Source organism: Peromyscus leucopus, chromosome 6 (assembly GCF_004664715.2).
Source record: "Peromyscus leucopus breed LL Stock chromosome 6, UCI_PerLeu_2.1, whole genome shotgun sequence".
Lineage (NCBI taxonomy): Eukaryota > Metazoa > Chordata > Mammalia > Rodentia > Cricetidae > Peromyscus > Peromyscus leucopus.
Window position 1 is genome coordinate 15,774,123 of NC_051068.1, and position 25,000 is coordinate 15,799,122.

The following is a 25,000-nucleotide window of genomic DNA, read 5'->3' on the forward strand; positions in this document are numbered from 1 at the left end:
AGGCATGGGAAGGATGCCAAGGGTCAGAGCCATCTCTCTGCTCCTCTCTGACCCCATCCTACCTCAAGGAAGACCATATGTAAAGACTTTCAGACTAAGAAAAGTGTACTCTTTTAAAGACCCCCTAGAGGAGAGCATTCCATAGCTTTCCTGGGAACCCGTTCCCTGCTTCCAGCCTCGCGTCAGCAGTGGTGTTCCCAGATAAAGAACCAGTCGTTTCTGCTTGTGTTGGACCCACTTTGCCTGCTGGATTTGGGTGGCTGGGTTTGCTGATCCCTCCATGTTTTATTACATGCTTCGTTAAACATTACTCTCGGTCCAGTAAATTTCGAGAGTCTTTGAAGACTTCATCCCCACCTCCAGTTGGCAGATCTGAACAGACTGGGAGAGGCGCAGGCAGGAAGGCTCGTATCAGGAAAAATGGTATGGTTAGGCTCATGGCAGGGCAGGATTGAAAGGCGGTAATAAGATTTCTAGATTCCAGTTTGGAAGCTACAGTTTAGGTGGTCCTTTGGGGAAGTGGGTCCCTTACTCGGTGGTTCAACTTACCTTGTTAGCATGCATCACTTCTATCATTTATATTAGCTGTATAATTGTCCTTTTCTGAATTGTCTTATAAGACATAATATTAAAACAAAACCAAAAGAAACAACTTTCCCCTTAAGGGGAATAAAAAAATTTACTCTGGAGCCAAATTTGAATGACTATGGGAGCACAGATTCGGGGTTCTCCGAGTTCCATGTGCTACCATGGGAAGAGTTTCATGAGGTTTTACGGTTGCGCAGAACAAAGAAAGCATGGTGCGTCCACTGGAGAGGTGGTCACAGTCAGATGGAGCTTTTCTATAGGCCTTCGATGTTATCTGATGACATGCTTAGCTTTGGGGCTGGTGGCAACCAGTGGTCTGAGAAAGTATCAATTCCCAAAGGGTTTTATTGGGCCTAACCAGTCCGTCTCTGCAGACAGGCTTTCTGAGCAGGTGTTCTGGTCCACAGCACCACAGGGAGCAGCAAGCACAGCAGAAGGTCAGCAGGAAGTGGATGTGGGGTCTCGTGGTTACTTCCTGTGATAACCTCAGCTCCCCAGACTTGCTATGTAGCAGAGGCTAGCCTTGAACTTCTGATTCTTCCTTCACTTCCCAAGTGCTGATATTAAATTCAATTTTCTAAAAGCAATGCTCCTTCCTGGAGTGAGGGTGTGGCCGCTCCTGTGCTGCCAGGCAGTGGGTGTCCAGGAGTTGGTTTGCGTCCCTTTCTTCTTGTTGACAGCACTGAATTCAGCACAAGGACTTGGTTAAGGATTCTCAGGAGGCATTCAGATTTAGCCTAAAGGATCCACTGTTCCAAGCAGCAGACAGCACTTTAACTAACTTAAGCAAGAGAGGGAGGGGTTTTCTGTCTCACTGGGTCAGCCAGTAGCAAAAGCAGACACGTCAGGCTGATCCAGATCTCATGGATGACTGAATGAGGACTCCTGTGGTAACAGACACACTTCTTTCTTCTCTGCCCCTCTCACAGGTTCTGCTTCTGTTTGTGTTGAGGCTTGGTTGCAGGGTGAGTTCCCATTTCCTATCTTTACCACTAGGAGAGGGCCAATTACCCTGAGTTCCAGCTGGACTCTGTTAGAGGATCATGCTGGAGGATTTGGAACATGCAAATAAGTTACATGTGCTTTCCCAAAGTTGACAGATTGGAAGTTGAGAGAAAGGATGTTTATTGCCACTTTTTATTAAGGCAATGGGGATAAAGAGTGGGTACATTCTCCAGGAGCAGGGGCATGTCCATGATGTTCTCCACGATGGCCAATCCTGGTGCTGTCACTCACTTTGGACCCAGGCCAATTCTGGTATTGTCACTCACTTTGGACACAGTAAGCCTGACCTGAGAACGACTACAAAAGCAACAGCAAGTAATACTGAACTCAAACATGGATCCCATCCCTGGGTTTCTTCCAGAGACACAGGACACAGACTCGGATGAAACCACCTCTCCCTGGGCTAGCCTCTACCAGGGCTAGCCTCTCCCTGGGCTAGCCTCTTCCAGGCTGCATCTGACTTAGGTCCCACCATGAATGGAGCCCTGTGACTCAAACATCTCTTTCCTTTCCAATTTCTCTATTCTACAGGGCCAATTTGTCTTCTATGGGTCCAAAAATCTTATCTGATGATTACTCTGTCTTAATTTGTCTATAAATTATGTGGCGCATTCCTCAGGATGCGGCTAGTATGGTAATGAGAAGAAGTGAATAACAAAAGGAAGGGGCTTTGCAACAGCTTCTCAAAGGTGTCATGGCCATCCCAGCCCGTCTCCACCTCCACCTCAGATACACGGACCTACAGGCTAACAGTGGGGGCAGTTCCTGGCTGGCTATCAAGAGAGGGAAAGATTTATGGGGAAATGCGTTGAGAGATCAGAGTCATGTGCTCATCGCTGGAAATGAGGCTACGACAGAAGCTCTCCACATTTTAGCGCATGCCTTGACTTCACCCTCCCTGCTCTATGACAAGCTTACATTTGTTCTCTGTGATTGAAGCCCAGGACTCTGTGACAGGAGGTATGCAAAATCATCGAGGAACATGGTGGTTTGTGAATAAAAAAAAAAAATCCCATAGTGTCTTGTTTCATTTTTATTGGCTTTATAGGAGCGGAAACAGAATGGAGTTGAGTGTTTGCTGGAACTGCAGAGCAGAGACATCATCCCAGATCCCGAAGATGTTGCTGGTCCCTGTGTCATGCTGCCTCTGTATGTGCGTCTCTGTCACTTGTCTGAGGACTTGTAGCAGCACATCATTCATGTGCCCAATTCCATTAAGTGTTTTTTTAGGTGCCTACTGTGTGGTGGGCACTGTCTTAGAAACCATTGGTTCTGCGATGAATAGGACACTTCTACCATCACCTTCTCATATTCTGGTGAAGTCCACAGATAAGTATATGATCAACAAAACTAACAGTTGCGATGCAATACTGAAACGAGTCATGTGTCAGAGAGACTGATGGCTACGGCAGGGACTCAGAAGTGACACAGGGACCTTCTGTTTGGTGAGATTTTGGGCACACTCCCTGAGTCTTACTCCTCCACACTGCCGTGATAGATGATCAGAGCTGCAAGGCAGTAGCTTTTCCCCAATGACAGGAGCTCCTGGTAAAATCCCCAGGCAGGGTCTTATGTCTGTATCTCTGGCTGACCTGGAGCTCACTATAGCCAAGGATGACCTTGAACCTCTGCTTCCCAAGTGCTAGGACCACCTGACCACTAGAGAGTCTACATTTATAATATCTCAAGGTCCTCCCACCCTTATGAGGGGGAGTGCTCTCCACCTCATGGAGGACTGGTCTAAGTTCCTGCCCCAGGAGAATGCGAAGTCGGCAGGGGTCATGATGCAGTTGACTGCACTTGGCTCTGGAGATTTCTCACAATGCTTGAACTCATTTTCACTCATGTGGGTCCACAGAACCCCTAGCTTGTGTTTTCATTTTGACTCAAGGTCAGAGAGTCTGAGCTTTTTCTCCCCTACAAAGTTGCATAATAGGATGTTTGGGCCAAAGGCGAGGCTACCAGGTATCTTACACCTCAAGGCCTATGTACAGGATGCTTTGCCTTAAGGTGTGGTTACCAGATGTCTTGAGTACTAAGGAGGTGTTTCCTCTTGACTATACTTTGTACCTTGAACTGTGATGTCTTGAAAGGGGAGGTTTTTTTGCCCCCTTGCTTTTGGGTATATAAAGGCTGTGAGTAATGCACTCAAGCGTCTGTGGTATTGACTCAGAGCCCTTCCAAAGCTATCCTGTGTTGCTGCCTTTTTCTTCATCTCTGTCTATATTTCATAGCTATCATTTCCCAGTTCTTCACCCCGCCCCCTTCAGAATTGTTCAACAGGTCAAGGGACTCGACACGCTCCTTTAAACCTTCCATGTGAAAACAAGGAGAATGAAGCGGCAGAGCTGGATCTCACCACTAGTACAGGTAGAGCTGGCTAGGCCTCAGGATGGCTTCCTCAGAGTTGAGCCTTCTTCCCCTCAGAGGAAATGTAGGATTTGTATGCATGTAGACACTGTGACTCTGTCTCTACTCTTGCCCTGTTCACCATTACCACCGTGAGTCCTGTACTGGATTTAAAAATCTACAGAACATCTCCTGCCACACAATGAGGTAGGCTGGGATATAAGAGCATATCGTCTTCCTGGGCTTAGAAGGGATGGTAAAGACCAACCTTGGATTCTTGCTTAGAAGTTGTTCTAGCAGAAGGAAGAGTAGAATTTGTTCTACAAACCCAACACACTACGCAGAAAGCAGTGATCTGAAATATGTGTTTTCAAGGAGCAATCAAAGGCGAGGCCTTGTAGCTGCCTCATGACGAGACCTGGCGGTGATGTAAATGTTACCGTGTGCCCACACAGTCCAGATTATTAGCAGACAGATCGCAGTGATGCATTGTGAAACATGTGCTGTGAATGGAGGTTCCTGTACACTGGAGGTCAACAGCACAAGTCCATAGGTGAGCCCTGGTCTCACCTCCAATGGCAGTGTCCCCAGAAGCCTTCTAACAAGAGCTGCCTTGGCCTGGTCCTGTTAGCTAGCCCCAGAGGCGGCAGTCTGTCTTTGGTACTCTGCTGAGGAATTCTGTAGTCATCATTCTCTGTGAACAAAAGTCCCTCCATGTGATTTGAACAACACATGGGGTTCTCAATGTCTAGATCTCAGCATCTTGAGAAAATATGACCCTGTTCTTTTCTTGAGAATGTGGTAGATACTGTTTACTATTTTTTCCCTGAGAAATATATAAAGAAAAGAAATGCATGACAAGTGCAAACTTAATTGGTTTCTCACTGTGACCTGAGGTTAGACCAGAAGTTGGATAGAAGCACTTCACAGAAAAGAAAAAAAAATCATATATGGGAAAGCTCTCAAAGAAATGAACCCTCTCAGAAACTCAAATGAAAGTACAAATAAGTTCAAAATATGTAATGTATCACATGTGCTAAAAGGAAGATAAAACAGTGAATGCTGGAAACATGAGGAAACATTACAAACTGGATTAGTGGGAATGTGGTAGCTCCTTTCCACTTCCCCCACCCCTGTGTGTATGGGGGGGCAGGCGGAGGTTAACTTCTGATGTCTCTCCTCAAACTCTACCCACCTTGGTTTTTTTTTTTTTTTTGGAGACAGGGTCTTCTACTTGCCTGATGCTGGCCAGGCTGAGGGATCCACCTATTTCTGTCTCCCTGGTGTTGGAATTATAAGCACATGCCACCACACCTGGGGTTTCGATGTGCGCTCTAAGAATCAGGTCCTCATGCCTCCTTAGCTCTTGATGATGCTGCCCTTAAGAAACAGCTTTCTAGCACTCTGATCATTCTTCTCTGACTGAATGAGCATCGCTCTGCCGACATCAATGCTGTCCCCTGCACAATGCTGCACTATCCCCTCACAAGCTCTCAATAGGTCCTCTGTGTTGGAGCGATGCCAGGAATGATCCCACTGAGATCTCCAGACTGTATTGAGTTGCCCAGTGCAAGGCAGGTGCTCAACAGTTGTGGCATCAATGAGCCTTTGCATCTTCAACCCCATTGGAAAGATTAAACAATTGTCTTTAAAGAATGATTTCTGCCGGGCGTGGTGGCGCACGCCTTTAATCCCAGCACTCGGGAGGCAGAGCCAGGCGGATCTCTGTGAGTTCGAGGCCAGTCTGGGCTACCAAGTGAGCTCCAGGAAAGGCGCAAAGCTACACAGAGAAACCCTGTCTCCAAAAACCAAAAAAAAAAAAAAAAAAGAATGATTTCTGAAACATAAGTTCGGGAAGGCCTCATGGTCTATATACCACTTAGTGTCATTATGCATATCATTTATTAATTACTCTTAGATGCTTTAAAGTAAAATTTATTCAACCTGGTGTGATCTCTGAAGATGGAATCATGTCCAGGAGCACTGACTGAGCAAATCCTGCTTAGAGAAATAATGCCTTCAACGTTGAGTAAGAATCTGAATTGGTTAGTTCCAGGTGTGTGCAGAACTGTACACAAGGCCAGTTTGAAGAGGAAATGGACTAATGTGGGAAGATTTGGGAAATCTTGCAGTGGGACCGTGGAGGACAGACTGCAGCTTGCTCGAGGGTAGCAATGAGGGACCATAGTTTTCTGCTCTCCACCTACCTGAGACAACTCCCTCCTGCTGCCAGAGCTGACTCTGTGTGTGGTCATGGGGGGTTGGAAGAGCTCAAGCACACCTAGGAAAAGTCCTTCTGGTTCTGTGGTTGTGAACTGCTGGGCGTGTCCTCCTGGAGCTGTGATGATAGGATGGGAAAGGAAAGACATCCCACACCTTTTCTCTTCGCCACTGTGCACAAAGCGTCTGGTCAATCTTGCCTGCTTCTAGCCACCTTGGATTTCCAAACCTGAGCTTACTACATCTCTGAGACTGTAATGGCTTGCTTCCCTTCACTCAGAGATGGGCTCAAAGGCCCAGAGACAGCATGCATTTTCCTGCCAGCCTCACTAAGTTGACACTGGGAGTCGGGACTCCTGCCTTCCAACTTAAGTCTTCCTTATTCCCGTTAGTGAAGAACGCACAGGGAATCTGGCTTCACTCTGCAGTTTCTTGGGAGAGCGGCCTGAGGGAGCTGTGAAGAGCGCCTGGCCTTTCTTCTCCACAAGACACAAATTCGGGTAAACCCTGCCCTGCTCCCTTAGCAACTCCACTCCAGTTCAGGAAGTGTCCATCTTTGGTTCATATTTTTTACCTGAAACTTGCAAGCTTTTCCAGTGCATGGATTTCACTGGTGCAGGTGGTCTTTCCAGTGTCCCTGGCCTGGATTCCCTTTTGAACTCTATATTTGACCCAAATTCATATGCTTTGGGAAAAGTATAGCTTCTCCCATGCTGCACACTCCCCAATTGTTAAAAACCTCCTTGAAAACAGACAAGTAGGGAGGCATGCTGCTTTTACACGCCCACTCCTGAACTCCTGCCTTCTTTCTGTGCTTCATTTATATTTTCCCTCCCTGAGCAGTGACGGTTTAGTTAATTTTTCTCTCTTACAAATTTGTAAATTTAGCTTTCTTGCTTTGCTAAATGTATTAAAAAAAAAAAAACAAAAAACCGACCTCAGAGATCCAGGTTGAGAAAAATACTTGTATTAAAAAACAAAACAACAACAACAACAACAAAAACCCTTATTTTATCAGATAGCTGTTTAGAACTTTGTCTGGAGAGGTAGATAAAAGGCAAGACCATTCAAACTCTTGTTCCTGCTCCAAATTTCTGTTGGGATTGCTAGGGAGAATAAATTTGAGGAAATAAGGGAAGGGAGAGGCAAGAAGGGAGACTGGAAGTGGGGGAGAGCGAGGGAGAGAGTGGACGAGAAAGACAAGTGTGTTTCTCTCTGAGCTTTATAAACATCTACACTTTTCAATGGGAATTGTTTCCTTTTTATTATTTTTTTCAAAGCACAGACCACTATGTCAAGCTTCTCATGAGATCCCTCTGAAAACAGATAAGCTGGGTCTTCTGAACAGATTGGGTCCATCCTTCCCAAAAGCATGGGTGTCCCTTCAATGTTCACAAAAATACATCTGATAGGTCCTGTGCTCAAAGACCAAAAGGTATCTCCGTGGTGAGATGGCGTACATTCACTGTAGAAATAAAACCCTGTTGGTAAAAATGCTTGCTGCATGTGACCTGATGTGAGGCATGGGGTCTTTGTTTTTATTGTATGTCCCTGTGTCTTGTTTTTGTAAACATATAGAGCCTTGATGGCATACTAGAGGAGGTCTGTGTCTATCCATGCATTTGTGCCAGTTGAAACAGAACAGCAAAACAAAACAAAAACAAAAAAGCACTTCATTTAGAGTCCTCTTATCCTCTGCTTGGTTGAAACCATTTGTAAAGGTGCCTTGCTAAGGAAGAATACTGGTTCAAAAGCTGTTAGAAAGGAACTGGCCTGCCCTCTCCCTTCAGCATAGGATCACAATCACTTGAGAATGAAGTTTCCGACAAACACCTAATTTTGACCAAAGGGACTTGACTCATTAAAAATCCCCCTGCTTTCTCTTCTCCTGCTCAGATCTGCAAGGTTGTTTAACTGAAGTCCTATTTTGTGGGCGCAGATGTAGGACGAGGTTGAATCATCAGCCCCATTTGGTGTGTTTTCGATGCTGTGTGTACCTCATTACTATTCCCAGAGTGTCCACTGGACCTTATGCTCCTCCTCAGGAAAATTCAGAAGCATGAAGCAGTCAAAGGGTTCTTTCTTCTCCTCCTGCCCCTCGCCCCCATCCTCCTTGAAACTTTGCCAGTATCAGATCTCACTCTGTCTGTGGTGCATTAAAATGAAGTGTCTCCCTCCCGCTCCGGATCCCCCACCCTCTGCTCCCCTCTCCAACCCCACAGTTTCTTCCTAAGTGGGCAGCCTCTTTTGCTTGCTGTGGATGAAGAGTCGTCCTCCCCCTCCCCGGCCTTTACCTCCTCCATTTCTGCCCGGCTCCTTAGTGGTGGTTTTGGATTGGGGGCGGGGGTTGTGAAGGGAAAGAGGGGAACCCGCCTGAGTGCTGCAGGAGCAGCTGTGGCCACTTACTCGCTGAAGCGCCTGACTACCCCTCCAGACCAAGGGCGCTTCACATAATCCCCTCCCCGCAATCCACAGGGTCACTGCAGAAACCCCAACCGCTAGGGCTCAACTTCTTATTGTTGTTACAATTATTGGGTTGTTGTTTCCTTCTGATAACAAGATTTTCGGAGCAGGGACCCGAGGGTGAATTATATTTTTGCAAGTTGAGCTGCATGCATCTCCAGCAACAAGGCTTTTTGCCTTGCTCCCAGCCTGTCCTCCGCGCCCCCCCTCCCCCGTCCCCGGCCCGTCATCACCCCCTTGAAGGCCACTCAGGAGGTTGTACATGTGGAACTTTTGTGTGGTTCTGCAGCCTTTTATTGTCCTGTGGGCCTCACCCTCTTCTTCAGAAAGAGTCGGGTGGTTAGAGCAAGCGATGAAAATAGTTTTGTTGAACACCAGCTTGTTTTCTCAAGGTTTGCATACGCCTCTGGCAATCACTGAACTGAAGGGTCCTTTTGTTTTCGGTTTCCTTTCGGTTCAGCCGTGAGTGCTGGAGTCTATGGAACAATTACTTCATGGTTTTTAGGAAGAATGGGGCAGGGAGGAAGAGAATGGGCAGATCCTTGTTTTTTAAGTGGCATCAAGAATGCCTAGATGATTAGGGAAAATACTTTTATTGCTGATTTAAAGCAAATCTTGTACTTTGAGGGTCAGAAAACATCCAAATAACTGACATCGATGTCTAATTTGAAGTTTTGAGCTGCACATCTTAATTTTTACTTTTTATCGAAGTTTAACTCTTCTGGAGTATTCTCATGATTTTTATGCTAACTGCACACTGCCTACCCCTCTGGGTCTAAATAGCACATTTGTTCTATGGACTTAGTAATAATTTATTTGCAAGAGAAACTAAAGCTACCAAAATATCACTGCTACAAACGATAAAGTAATTGGTCTCAAAGGGAAAGTCATCGTAAAAAGTAAATAAACGGAAATGGTTGTTAAACTCAGCACTGCCGAGCTGTTTAAGGTGGGCAGAGACTCCGCACTGCAGAGCTGTTCGAGGTGGGCAGAGACTCCGCACTGCAGAGCTGTTGAAGGTGGCCAGAGACTCCTCACTGCAGAGCTGTTGAAGGTGGCCAGAGACTCCGCACTGCAGAGCTGTTCGAGGTGGGCAGAGATTCCGCACTGCAGAGCTGTTGAAGGTGGGCAGAGACTCCTCACTGCAGAGCTGTTGAAGGTGGGCAGAGACTCCGCACTGCAGAGCTGTTGAAGGTGGCCAGAGACTCCGCACTGCAGAGCTGTTCGAGGTGGGCAGAGACTCCGCACTGCAGAGCTGTTCGAGGTGGGCAGAGACTCCGCACTGCAGAGCTGTTGAAGGTGGGCAGAGACTCCGCACTGCTGTAACTAGAGAGAGAGACGGCAGCATTGCTCTTCTCAAACCACTGGTGCTTACTGCCAAGTCTGAGTGCTGCTGGGTCCTCCTCACCTCCGGCATCAGTCCCACCAAGATGCATGGTGCTGCCTAGGGTACCGGTGGCCCAAGTCTACCATGGACATGGTTCTGGCATGGCTATTTCAGCTGTCTGGTAGGATATATGAAATAAATGTTTCTATCAAATGAAAGAAACAGTTACTTTTTCTGGTCTAGAGACTAAGAGTCTTATAGGAGAGTCAAAATTCAAATGTTGACAAAAAAAAAAAAAGTAGAAAATGAGTTCCAAGATCTACATAGCAGGGATGGGAACCAAGAATGATAGAGACTGACGCATGCGGAGTAAGTGTGCTACTGTCAACAATGGGTTGGGTAGCTGGGTATACTTAAGAAAGCGTTGTAGTCAGTGCTGCAATGCGGGTGAATTTCCGTGCCCCTCCCCACCCGGCCTCACCCACCATCCACCATGCCCCACCACCACCACCCGGCCTCACCCACCACCTACCATGCCCCCCCCCACCCACCACCCACCATGCCCCCCCTCCAGCCACACTGAACCACACTCACCCTTTCTCTTCACCGCGGGGCTCTGGGGGAAAGTTCATATGCTTCCCTAGGTTTCTGTTGGTGTATCCGTAGATGGTAAAATGGAAGTTCCTAATGCAGTTTGTTCCAATTACAATCCATATGCTTTTTACACGGGACAGTGAAGGTGATCTGACCATTTGTTCTAAGCATGCTGACGACTGTTTAGCAAACATCTACTGAGGACTACCTATGTGAAAGGCTCTGTGTAAGGGGCTAGGGGAAGGGGGCATAGCAGACTGTAGTGGAGTTTGATGAAATCTCCGACGAGGACAAGGATCTTTTAAAAGAGCACAGCATGTGTGTGGTTGCCTAAGCAACTCATGGTTGGGAAAGTTGACAGCCTGTGGCCAAATAGGAACTAGTTAAGTGGAGTGTGAAATGGGGTTTCTAGCAGAGAGAAAGAGTATTCTATGGGAAAAAAAAAAAAAAAAAAAGAATCCCCCAAAACCATCAGACGGTGAATTGTGGTGAGTTTTGAGAATTTAAGTGGTTCAGACTGGCTGGAGGATGGTTAGGGGAGATAACATGGTGGGTGGAGGTAATATGGTGGGTAGAGATAGTGTGGTGTTTGAAGGTAGTATGGTAGGTGGAGGTAGCATGGTGTTTGGAGGTAACACGGTGGGTGGAGGTATATGGTGGATAGAGATAGTGTGGTAGGTAGAGGTAGCATAATGGGTGGAGGTAGCATGGTGGGTGGAGGTAGCATGGTGGATGGAGGTAGCATGGTGGATGGAGGTATCGTGATGGGTGGACGTTGGCAGAGTTGCAGATGTAAAGAAAGACCTTGAAGGAGTTTAACTTGTTGAGTGCACAAGAAAGCTCATGCAGGGTTTCATGAGCCAGGGAAGAGAAATGGCGTTGGGTAGAATAAGTGCAGCCGGACTTGGGGTTGTGGATGCCCCAGAGGTGAGAGGAAGCAAGACCACGGCTGAGAGTATGTGAGGTGAGAGATGTGTGGCTAGCCAGTGTAGGTACCAAGCTCATGATAGCCACGAGGGCCTGATTCTGAGTGTGTAAGAGACCACCTTCCCAGACACTCCCAGCCCCCCCACCCCATGCTGGGGTTACAGGCACACTCTCTTCTAGGGTTCAAACTCAGGTCCTCGTGCTTGTCTAGCAAGTGTTCTTACCCACTGACCATTCTTCCCTGGCCCTAAAGACAGTAGTTTTCGAAATAGAGTTGGACAACATTAAGCTAAGCGGACTTGGTTATGTGCCTGTTACAATGTGTCTTATTCTTTGTACTTTTATCTTACCTTGACAATTAGCTTTCTGTGTTAAAGGAAATAACTATTTCCACCATCAGGTACGGGGAAGGTATTAATGAGAAGTGACATTAATGAGTCACCCTTGCTGAGTAAGCACGGTGTAGAGCACTTGACCTGAATTTCTTCGTTTAATGTTATCCTCCAAACTCTATGAAGTTTGTATTTTTTAGATGAGATCACTAAGACCCACAAAGAACAAACAAGGCCATAACCAGATGGTAGAAACAGAATACCATGAAGGAAACCAGATTGCTGAAGTTCAGGAGGTAGAGAATGCTTTTCAGTACTGAGTTTAGTGATGAAATGTTTTTTTTTAAAAAAAAATAGGCAGCCGGGCGGTGGTGGCGCACGCCTTTAATCCCAGCACTCGGGAGGCAGAGCCAGGCGGATCTCTGTGAGTTCGAGGCCAGCCTGGCTACCAAGTGAGCTCCAGGAAAGGCGCAAAGCTACACAGAGAAACCCTGTCTCGAAAAACCAAAAAAAAAAAAAAATAGGCATTTTAAATAGAAACAACAACAAATAAAACTCATTAAAGCCTCTTCAGGCTGGCCAAGCACAGTTCCAGCCCTGTGCCCCAGGGGTAGGTGATGCCACTACAACAAACAAATATATGATGGAATGGTGGGGTAGAAAAACAGAGGTTCATGCGCTAGGGAGCCATGATGGCCGGCCGTGACAGGTGAGGTCTACATGCTGTCATTGCCCCAATAGGGTCAGCGGCATGGTGTAGAACAGCCTGGAGTTTGTTCCAGTGGAGACTCAGTCCCTGAACCTGCCACCCGGTAGCAGGATCCCTGGCTCTGGGCAGAGACTGAGGCGGAGATGAGGAAAGGTTCACTTTTAGGACTGGACTTCCTTGAAGGACTACCTTGGTCGGAGATACCACCAGAGGCCATGTTGGTGTCCAGCGGTACATGCTGCTGCTCCAGACTGCAACGAAGCCTGAGATCCATGTGGACTGATGCAGCCTGTGCCCCTGTCCAAAACCTTGGTGGTGTCCTCAGGTTTTGCTGCCTCTGGGAGCCATGCTGAGATGAGTGGCATGTGCAGCCTTACCTGAGACCATGTTGAGGCTCGTGGTCTGTGCAGCCACTGAGGGCCATGAGTGGGTCAGTGGTCCTGATATGGCCAAAAGCTGTGTTGATGTCTGCAGCCCGTATTACCACCAAAGCCCATGTAGATGCTAAGGGTTGGGGCTGCCGCCTGAAGCCATGTTAGTGTCAGTGGTTGCAGTAGAGCTGGCTCCACCCCTTAGCAGCGGCCGCTTGTGGGCACCACCAGCAGTGAATGTGGGAGAGTTGGCCCTACCCTCGACGGCCCACGGTACTGCGGTGCAGGCAAGGGCATCGGCATGGGGAGCTAGCACCACCCTGTTCCTGCCACTGCAGGGCTCTCCTCATCTGATGGCTTCCGGTGTGGATGCAGGTGGAAAAAGACTCATCCTTCCTTAGGGGCAGGAGCGGGGAACTGCCCCCTAGGAATTTAACCTGCTCCAGTAAATATGTGGACACACAGAATGGACTTGTTTTTTGGCGGGGAGGGAGGAAGCCTCGGGGGAGGGGCAGACATGGGAAGACTGGGCGGTGAGCATGATCAGAGTGCCTGATGTGAGATTCCCAAATAGTCAACAATGACAACAAAATTAATTAAAAAGGAACTTATTAAAAAGTGTTTTTTTCTTTTTTTCTTTTTTCAACTTTCTCTTGGAATTATGTTTCAAGGAAAATGCTTGCTTAATTAAGATTTATGACTAATTATTTTAAGTTAAACTTGGTTTTACTGAGCAAGCAAAACCAAAAAGAAATACAAGCAGGGCAATGTTTTTTGCATATATTTGATATCAGTAAGCAGTTCCTATTGTTACGCTTCGCATTTGGAGGCAGCTTGCACAACATACTTATTTTTAAAAATCCAGGGTTGATCTATGTGAATCTTGAGTAGCTATTCTGGTCTCTTGGAAAAACAAAGTTAGTTAGCAGAGTTCCTGCGCCACCCTACCCTACTGTTCTAACGGTCACAGGAGTTCAAACTCTTCACTACCCTCATCCTATCCATCAGGAAACCAAGAACCCGAGCAGACAGCAATTTTCTTGTCTGTCGCCGTGTGAGTCTGCATCAGGATTTCAGGATGGAGTCTCCCGTCACAGAAGGGAGCTTAGCCCAGGACACAGTGCCTGGGAACCATGGTTTCAGTTACCTGTGCTCTACTAAAGCAGGAACGCATGAAATGCAAAGCTCTAGAAACTATTAATTCATAACTTCAAATCAATCTCAGGATGGTATATTGTTTTGAGTGTTCCACCCATTTTCTTATTATTGCCACTCCTTTCTGAGCCTAGGTTGCAAGAGGTGTGAGTATGTGGGAAGTGGTAGATGAAAAGTTTGGCCCTCTCTGGGGCCCCTAGAATCCCCTAAGTAGAATGTAATCCATAGATAAGGTGGACAGATCTTGGTCCATCTTCCTGGACTATTAGTTTCACTCTAAGATGGAAAAGCAACCAGGCAATTTAATTAGAGTACTTAGTGACTAAAATTGCTTTTATATGAAAATGAACATAGTCACAGTGAAGAACAGCAGTTATTAAATAAAACGGAAGAATCCAAAGAAATAGCCTTATGAGGAAAGAACACAGAGATCAAGCCAAGGCTCTGTCTGCCTCGCCTTCATGACGTGTGTCTGATGCTCACATATGTTCTCTCTTCTTTTTTTGAGACACTCAAGGTTCTCTGGGATGGACAGGCATAAAAATTTAATTAATAACGCTGCTTACAATTATTCTGTTAAATGTTGTTGTTCAGTGTAAGAAGCATACTTTTGGTTTTTCATTGATATATAATTTAAAATTGTCTAAATATTTGTTACTAGATGCTCCAATATAATCAATTTTAATGTTTATCTACAACATTCAAACTTTAAGGCAATTTCAATAAGTAATGTTCTTGATTAGAAGTGAGCCACTCAACTGCCAAGGTGGTCTTTGAAATGATGTTAACAGCCTGTTGTATCCTCATAGTATGGTGAATGCTAACACTTCATTCTTAAATGTGGAGTTGTCATTAGGTACAGAAGCTGATCCAATCTTCTAGAAGGCTGTCCAAACTCTGGGTGGTCTTGGCAACTGTACCATATGAACTGTAATACACAATAGAGGGAGTTGGGATTTTTTTTTTCAGTTTTAATTCTGAATCTTACAACTCCTGTTGGTTGAAATTGAGTAGAACAATAAAAGCCCACATTTATGTGCTGTAGCATAGTTCTCCATGAATTAAAGACTGTAAGTACTTGATAATTTCGTTTTGTTTTTTACATGTAGGTTGTTGATTTACTTAGGCAAACAAACTCAGACTGCAGCAATATAAACAAGGGATGTACTGGCTGTCTGCATGCCTGTAGTAGAAGATACTGAGAGGACAGCAGCTCTTTATTAGCTGTATTTCTAATTGGACCGTCCCTTAATAAGTTTCGGAGGAATAGTACAATGGCCCAGATCATTTGCCGTGGGTGTTAGGATATAGCAGTTATAAACCATCCCGTTAGAACCAGCACCCTTTAAAAGGCCGAGACTTGAGTGTTACATATATTTTAAGCTTATTTATAAAAATAGTTTAAAATGCCCTAAATACAGTAAGCACCCAAAAGCAGCTATGGATTTGAATTTTTATAAGAAACACACTTCCTTAGAAGTCCAGAATAGAGGAGGGATGTCAAGCTCTCTAACATCTCTGTGTTTTTTTTTAGTGAAAACTGGTCATATGTGTGCTTTTGGTAGTTCAGGGAGAGAAATCTCCTCAGGAACCATTGTTAATGTAAGAAAAGCATTCTTTTTCTTTTTAAAGCTAACTTTGTGTAAATATATTTAAATGATGATGAGATGAGAATGATAATACATTTTCCAATATGTAACCAGAATGACAGACAAGCTGTCTCTCATCTCTGGTACATGAGTTACAAGTCTATATAGATTTTGGAAATATCCAAATACAAAATCTGCAACCACAAAACAAAGTCCCGACTTCAAATACGCTGCTCTTCTTTCTGGCATGGCTGATTCTCCCACTCCAGGCAGGCTAGCTCCCCTATCCTTACAGTGCAGTCTGAGAAATCCCAAGGAAGCCGCAGCTATTGTCTGGGGAAAAACCTCTGAGTTTCCACTGTGAATTTCATTTCTAACTTAAAAGACAATCTTAATTTTTTTAGAAAAATTTATGTCATTCTTATCCTGTTTCTTTTTCAGATCTTAAATCTTAATCCTTGTTCTTTTCATCTGGGCCTTCTGTCTCTACCTTCCAAGTGCTTTGGTTTTGTGCTGGCTTAGCCTTAATAAATAACATCAAATTGCATCCTCCCCCTTCTCAGTCCCCCTCTTCCCACCCCTCTTCCCGTCCCCCTCCTCCTCCATCTCCCCTGGTCCACACTCCCTGTCCCCTTTGGTAGCCCCTGGGATGACACTGCTCCTTGTTGAGTCTGCTCATTAACACTGCTGCCTTGGCTCGGTGGTGGGGGCCATCCGTCATGAGAAAACTGAAGAATGCGCCCCATTTGCATGCTTCTCTGCCAGAATGCAACTTTTTCTCAGCTGTTCTTTGTGTAATTTCCCCTTGAGCATTCAACTTTCCCATGAAGTCCTAGAAATCATATTATGGCTCTCCAGGCCAGACGAAATGCTCCCCATGTCAGTTTTACATACTTGCTTCCTTCCCCCAACAATTTCAGAGTTAGTTGCAAACAGAACAAATTAGTACATAAAAAACAGGTTTGTCTCTTATTGTTTTGAAATGTAGGGCACATTAAATGAGCAATGCTGCTTTGAAAGTGCAGGGGTACACATTATAAGTAATATATATATATATATATTGCACATGTCTCAAAGAGGCCACCACACTAATAAATGCGAGGCAATCTCTGCCTGCCACTCACTTACGGCTACCACAGAGCACATTTTGTACCCTACCACAGAGGACTCCCCAGGAGTGGCACAGACCTGCTAGATGTGGCACTGGCTGTTTCTGTTGCTTCAGGAGCGGGAGCTTCCCACAGACTCTGGATCTGCTTTGTAGTTTTCAGAAGAATACAATTTAATAAACGAACACATTAATTCGGAGCAGATAAGCAGCTGCTGATTAAATAGCAAGTTTTACTGTATTTTTTTCTTGTATTAAAAAAAAAAATGACCATTACAACTCTGGGTTTCACAACCTGGTAACAAGATGAACATCTTCCAGAAATTATGATGTACATAATGTGCCTTTTGCACAGGTGACCCCTCACTCCCCCAAAGATAGCACATTCATTGTATTGCTTTTGATTAACAATTTATTACACATGCAAATTGTCTTAGTCCTATCAAAAGATATGTTGCTGTTTTCAATGTCATATGCAAATCAAGAGTCTTTATTTCTACAAATTTTATCATCGTTATTCTAAAAGCTGTAGGATTACACTGTTTATTAGATTATCACTGGTCTATTGGTCATATGTACTCCTTTGAGTAAAATGATGACAGCATTTTTTAAAGTGTTTTAGTTACAACTACTTAACATCTTAACTGATGTCATGATCACTTGGAAGAAAAAAATGAATTTAGAATGAGAGAAACATGAAATAACCAACTTAAAGCTCCCTGGGCACCAAAGAGAATTAGAATAACTTAAAGATAAGCCCCTGTACTAACCCCAGGGGGAAATAAATTTCCTAAAATACAAAAAATTCACCGTGGGTTGTTCTCTCACAGGGTGAGGAGAGTTACATTGCGGATTTCTTTAGTCATTATTGACTGATTTTCCCGGGGCACACAGCCCAGGTCTCCTGGCCCCACCACTCTCCCTCCAACGCTGGTTCATCTCTAACTGTTGGCTAACCTTGCCCCTAATCCATCTCTTCTTGAGCTGATGGGAACTGCTTTCGTTCCTCTTGCGGAGGTAATGAAACAATCTTCTTATTCACTTGGTTCCTTGGGGCCAGCGACACTCAGCAACAACAACAGAAAAAGCGAGCACCCTGATTAATGGTTGCTAATTAGCAATGTTAATGACCAGGTGTCCAGGAGCAGGCAGCTCCTCTCAGCATGGAGCAGGCTCAATGAGGACCCCGCAAATCCTTTCCGTGACCCTGCACCCTCAGCTGGCAGCGAGGAACCGGCTCACTATTCCCAGGAGAGGCCCAGGAGGGGACCCAGGCCTGGACCCAAGCCTCCACCTCCAGTCAGTGGGGCTGCCATGAATTAAAATGAACGTTTCTTGCCCCCCAAAATGCTCAAAGGTAATGAAGTGAGCGACCCACTCAAACCCTCATTTGTTGGGAGATTATTACTTTCCTTCCCTAAATGGAGGCAGTAGTCACTGTCCACGATTCCTCCTTGCACATCTGTGCCCCATGAGGTATCAGCTCCTATGTATCTTTCCTCTGCATCTTTATTATCCCTATATAACACGTGGAGTGATGGAGTGAAGCTCGCTCTCCTATTCAGCCCAGGTGACTGAGTGGCCACAACTCACTGCAGCTGGAACCCAGCTCTTGAAAAGGCCATCTTGAAAATCTTTTCCTGCTTAGAACTGCAAGTGCAGTTAGCTTTACTATTGGAGTCAGAGAATTATTTCACCTTTGAAACAAATCAACAGAACAAAACCAAGAGCTTTCTACAAAGACCCCAAAATTATTTTACTAATTAGAGTAGGCTCCTTTTTAAACGCTGACTAGAAGGTTGAAAAGTGACAAGTCTCTGCAGATAATTAACCAGCGCCTGTGTTGCCAATTGGTGACAGACTGATTCTGTCTATGAGTTACACAATTGTTCATTTTCTCTATACTGCAAAATAACCTGTGCTTTCTCCAAGTGGGGGGGGGGGGAGAGAGAGAGAGAGAGAGAGAGAGAGAGAGAGAGAGAGAGAGAGAGAGAGAGAATTGTTTTGAGTGGAAGAAACACACTAAAATGAGAGAAAGCATACCACATCACTGTTTTGTTTTGTTTTTTAACATGCTTTTTTTCATATCTATCAAGTTCTTTATCTGTATCTCTCAGGTTAGGATAGCATCTTGGGTGATTTACAAATTGCTTAAATATGTTATTAAAGGAACTTAGGTTAGATACTATTGTGATCTGTTTCTTTCAATTACTTTTTAAAGAATATATAATTTGCTGAATAGAGCACTGTTATAAAAATTACAAACTATTCATAGATGATGAAATGCAAGCGATACATTGAATCCAGAAGCAGGATTTTCAAAAAAGTATTGAGATATGGTATTGGGAATGGTGGGCATGCCTATAATGCCCCATTGAGGAGGTGGAGGCAAAGATTGCATTTTGAGACTAGCCTGGGCTACATAGTAAGACTGTCCAAAACAAACAAAAAACCTGGAGTGGAGATAAAGTTTTTTGGTAAAATATTTGCCTAGCATGTTCAAGACCCTGGGCTTGATTTTCCTGACACAGAACAGCAAGTGTGTGTGTGTGTGTGTGTGTGTGTGTGTGTGTGTGTGTGTGTGTGTGTGTGACTAGGTTGGTGGTAGCTAACGGGTCCAAGTGAAATTTGGCAAGCATTGTGCCACAATTTTACTTCCATGTGTTGGCAAGTCCAAACGATATTACCCCATAGGCTACAAAAGGAGGTTTTCATATCTCACCTTTTGTTACAATAATATAATATTTGGTATAATTTGGAGGGAGGAGAATGCTCACAATTAGGGAACTCTACAGTTTCCTCTGAGAAGGTGCTAGAAAGCATCCTCACACATGCTCATGCTCACGGGCACTTCTATGTACAACGTGCTAGTCATCTTTCTATGTGGGTACATCTCATAATGTTTCAGAAACGGCATTTTACAATGAAGGATCTAGTTCAGTGTGTGAAAGGCTCCATAGCAGCATATTATGACAGCCACTGTTGGAGTAATAACTCGTCATTAACCAGGATTGGGTTGAGAGAGATGCCTGCAGTGAACCATTTTATGGGGAGAATTCCCAACACTGAAAGATGGGCACAGGCACCATCTGGGGAGCCCTTCCTCCACAGTGAGCTGAGGTTCTGTTGAGGATTGGGTTATACCCTCCATCAGTGTCGTACCTTGCTCTGTCCTCTCCATAGACCACAGAACAGATAGAAGGAGTCAAGGGAAGGGGCTCACTGAGAGGCACAGCGCCCAATTAATTCATCATTAGCAAAGAAAGGGGTGCATACAGGATAGGCTTCACAAGGGCCATGATGTCACTTCACCTGATGGGGGGGGGGCATAGTCCCTAGAACCAGACCTCGCATATGCAAATGGAACAGAGACCTGGTTCAGTATGTTCAGTGAGGACTCTGGAAACCATGAATCTGTCTCCTGCTTTTCATGTACTTACCCTCTGTTTTGTCAAAATAATAGGTCTAAAAGAGAATTTCTTTTCCAAAACATTTTGACTTTAAGACTCTTCCTTTAGACTTAGCTAACATTCATTCTACTTGAAACCCGTCCATTTCAAGATTGAAAATATTTTACTTACTTTCTCACATTTTTAGTTTTATAGCTCAAAATCCACATCTAGATACAAATACACACCGGCTTAAGAACTGAATAAACAAGCTTTCCGTTGCAGGGGAATTAATTAAACTTACTGATAGTCAAAGTTAAGCAGTATGGAGTTTAGGAGAAGAAGTGTTGTTGATTTCACTTTTATTTTTTAGCTTAGGAAGTACAAATTTCTTCTAAAAGGTGAACATAATTAGCAGAAAATAACAACCCTGCCTCAGAAGATGGTTTGCAGCAATTAGCCAAAGAAGAAAGTAGACCCTGTTAGAAATGCCCTTCCATTGTGTGTGCAGAAGCAGCTGTTGTCTGCTCCTTCCTCACCACCTCTGTTGTTTGTTCAAGGGGCAGGGGCAGAGCAAAGCCACATGGGTAAATTTAGCCTGTTGTAAGGGCAAATGAAGAAGGCTGTGTAGCGTCCGCCTTTCCTCCATCTACCCACCCGTTGTTGTATTAATCAACACATTGAATAGCCTGTTTAAGCATCTCACTACAGACCATTGTCCATTGAATCAAATAACATGGCTTCCACACTTAGAGAAAGCAAGATGGAGGCAAAACAGGCAACAGTGAAACACTGAGCAAGTGTGTGAAGTGAAAGGCATGACAGATATTGGTGTCAATCATTTAACAGGTACAGATGGTTTTATGTCCATCTCGGGCTGGGGGTTTCACAAGCGAAGAGACTAAAGATACTTTTAAAAATGTATACATATGTGTGTGTGTGTGTGTGTGTGTGTGTGTGTGTGTGTGTGTGTTTGGTAAATTACAGTTCCACATTGAGAAACGAACATTTTTTTTTAAATTCTGGATTTGGTTGGTGGAAGCAAGTGCATGGAGCCCAAAGCGTACCCACATGGCCGCAGCACAGCAGCTATGACTGATTGGCCAGGAGGGTTCCCTCTGCAGTCCTTCCACTCTGTGTTCACCTCCATCTGCAGTACCGAGGCTGACGCCAAAGTCATTTTTGGAGAATTAGCCAACAGTCAATGGTGTAAGAGTCAGGAGACATGCTAGGGAAAAATACAGGGAACAGAGCCCCACCTTCCCGTGTCCTTATGATCTAGAAGTCTCCAAAGCTCCCTAATGGATCTTGTTTCTCATCTGTAGTTCAGAAGAAGGCAGGAGAGAGAAAGGGGCTGATTTAGCAAAAGGCTAGGGTTCAGTGACAAAGAAATGGTACTGACTAGGCCATGCTACCTGAGGTCTACCTGACGAGGGGTCTCTTCTTCTATTCATGCCTTGGGGTGCAATAAAATTTTTGTTACCTAAACTTGATTTGATATCTGAAAATATTAAATTCATTTTTTTTTTTTTGATCCAAGGACCTTGCCTGTGCTGAGCAAATACTCTTCCTCAGTTACAGGCCCAGGTTTTTTGTTTTTATTGTTGTTGTTTCTTTAGATGGTGCTGGAGATTAAACCTAGGGCCTTTGCACATGCCAAGCAACTGTTTTTACCACTGAGCCATATTTCCAACCCTGCTGAGGCTTACTGCTTCTTTGACTGGGCTTTTAAACCTCCTCGGTCAGCCTCCCAATTAGCAGGAATAACAGTCCTGTGCCGCCAGATCTGACTTACAGCCTACGTTTTAATCACACTTTTCTGACATTGATATCTTGGCTTAGTATATGATTTTTTGGAAAATTAGATTCAGGTTTTTGAAATCTGAGTAAAACAATAGGTTTTGAAAGTCTGAGTTAAATAAATGAAGTGGGATGATTATAATATTTTGAAATATCTGAGAAGTGAAGAAAATCAATCTTGGCTCTCAACTCTGTGGTGGTTATTATGTCAAGGATTCTACACACTGTAATTAATCTTTATAATTTCAAAAGTAGTATTATTTATGAATTATAGACACAAAGGTTCAAAACGTCAAGTCAATAGACACAAATCCTAAGTCTAGTCACCACGTGATTCAGGGGCCCCCATGACACCAGGCCAGTGTGTTGTGTTGATGCAGATCCTGCTGTCTGAAAAACTTTAGGAAACTCATCGCTGATGTTCTTTCCCTTTAGGGGATATATTAACTCCGAGTTGGGTGAAGCTGATTTTTGTCACCATGTACTTCCTACCTGCTCAGTTTATGTGCACATGAGTTCTAGTGGTTGGCTATACACATGGCCATCCACAGTCTTGCATTATAACCATACATTGTTCTTATACAGCTATTGTTGTCTAGAAAGGCAGGCCCTGGTAATGTAGCACTTGATGAAAATCTCTGAAATATCAGAGAAGGTTTTGTAATCAGTAGTGATCTTTGCCTTCAAGGTAAACCTGGGAAAGAGTATGGTTGCTCTCAGAGTCTTGGAAAGGATCCTACTGAAGTCAGGTTCTAGTTGGAAGTACTGATACTGCAGTCTTTCTCATGTGTCTCTCACAGTAAGCCTGGCTTGTGATCTCCTCAGAGCAGTTCCAAGCTAATGTCTCTCAGACTCTCAGGATGCTATAACTGAAGCGCTTAGAGGGCACTGCACTTTTATATCCATGACATGTGACAATTTCTTCCGCCACTCTTTAGGAATAGAATGGTGAAGGATTTTCATTATGAAGAGACCCCTAAAAGTCTCAGATGAGCACTTTGATGGACACTAACACAAAGTGATGGGAACACTGGCTCCTGGTGGTTGCTTTTGAGAAAGGGGCAACAAGAAGCTGCCTGGACCATGAAGGACCTACCCGAAGAGAACAAAAAAGACTCTGATGACCACGGTTGGCTAGGGACACATTTGTGACTCTTTGTGAGAATCCCAAGGATTCTCTTCCCCCTGAGCTCTTTGAGAGATGCTTCATTTTCATGGTTCAAGTATGCGTGCAGTTGCAAGATCTTCTGCAATGGTAATAGTCAATATTATAACCATTAGTCACAACTCTGTTAATTCAAATCAAATATAGCTACTCAATTGTTTAGTCAAAATGCAATATTTTGAGTGCTCACTAACAGCAGGTAGATAGTGATCAGTCCACTGGATAGTGTAGGTAGAAAATGTTTCCATTATCAAAGAAAGTTCCATTGGAGGGAGCCTGACAGTACATGTGAAAATTAATAGCAATAAAGCGAGTCTACTTTACTGGAAAGGATGAAGGTATATAAGACTTGACATTTGGGACTGGGGATACAGCTCAGTTGGTATAGTGAATAAAGACCTTTTAAGAATGAAGACCTGAGTTTGAGCCCCAGAACCTACAGGAAAAAGTCAGCCATGATGACACACACTTGTGATCCCAGTGCTGAGAAGATGGGTCACCACCTAGACTAGTTAGAGGATTCCAGATATGTGAGAGACTTGCTCCAAATAATGATGATGATGATGATGATGATGATGATGATGATTATGATGATGATAATGATGATGGTTGAATGATGTCCCAGGGATGACACTGAAAGTTTCCTTCTTTTCTTGACATGTGTGTGTACTGTACACACAGTAACACATGTATGTTCATACACACACAGAGAAAGAAGGAAAATGACTTCACATTTTGAAGACTTCACTACCTTGGAAGATCTTTAGCAAAAGAAAGTTTAGTGGCATTTGCACGTTTGAATTCTCAGCAAATCAGTAATAATAATAGTATCTAAATGCCCGTGACTTCAAATGTGATAGGTACTAATCTAATCTGTTAAAAACACAGATTCACGGAAGTGGGTGACATCACATCACTGTTTGAGGGGTACGGACACGGTATGTGTGAGGTTAACAACTACACACATTGATAAGGAAGGTGGATCCCAATAGTGTGCTTCACATCTTGGCTGTGTAACCGTTATTCCACACAAGACAATTTTATAGGCTTACTCAGGAGAGTAAGTTACCAGAGAGTACGTTACTGATTGGAAATGGAAATATTGAAAGGTTCTTCTTCAAATGCAGAAAGGGCTGAAAATCAAGTGACACTTTCCTTTACATGTTATCTCTGTGTGTGGACATCGATGTCTGTAAAATAGATATACAGGTACACATCTACACACTACATACTGTCCACCAGTCACAATATTCAGTGTATTTGTATCCATATGCATCCATTTATGACAGCAGCAGTCAGACTCCAAGCCAATGAGACTGAACAGAGGGGCGCCTGTAGCTGAACAAGGACATGTACTGTATAATTCTGTTGGTAAAACTTCCTGCTTCAACCACAATTAAAGGAGAAACACATTGGTTATGAGTAAAACCCAAATGGGCTAAATGTGATGTTTTTTGAAACTTTTCCAATTTGTAAAGTAGGTTTTAAAGTTCTGCAGATGTTATGAGGAAATTCTGGGCCAGGACTCATGTTTGACTTAAAGACCAAATCAAATCCTGTTACTTTACCTGTGTATAAAATGTGAGAGTGAAAATAGAAATCCTCTACAGTAGGTTTACTCAATGCTTCTCCAAATGGTGCTTTATTACCCATCCATCTCAGTTAACTTCACAAAGGATGATCACGGCCGACAGGAAAAACCACATCCTTATTGGCGACACTACTATGTCACACCCTGAGCACTGTCTTCTTGGTATCTTCCTGTCTGTGTGGAGACTGAGTTTTCATGAATACACAAGTACTTAGAAGGTGCTAACTCTTATGTTTGCAATTTTTAAATAAAGAGAAAAATTTTAAAAACAATTAAATTTGTGTTATTAATGATGTCTTTCAGTTCTCATTCTAAAGT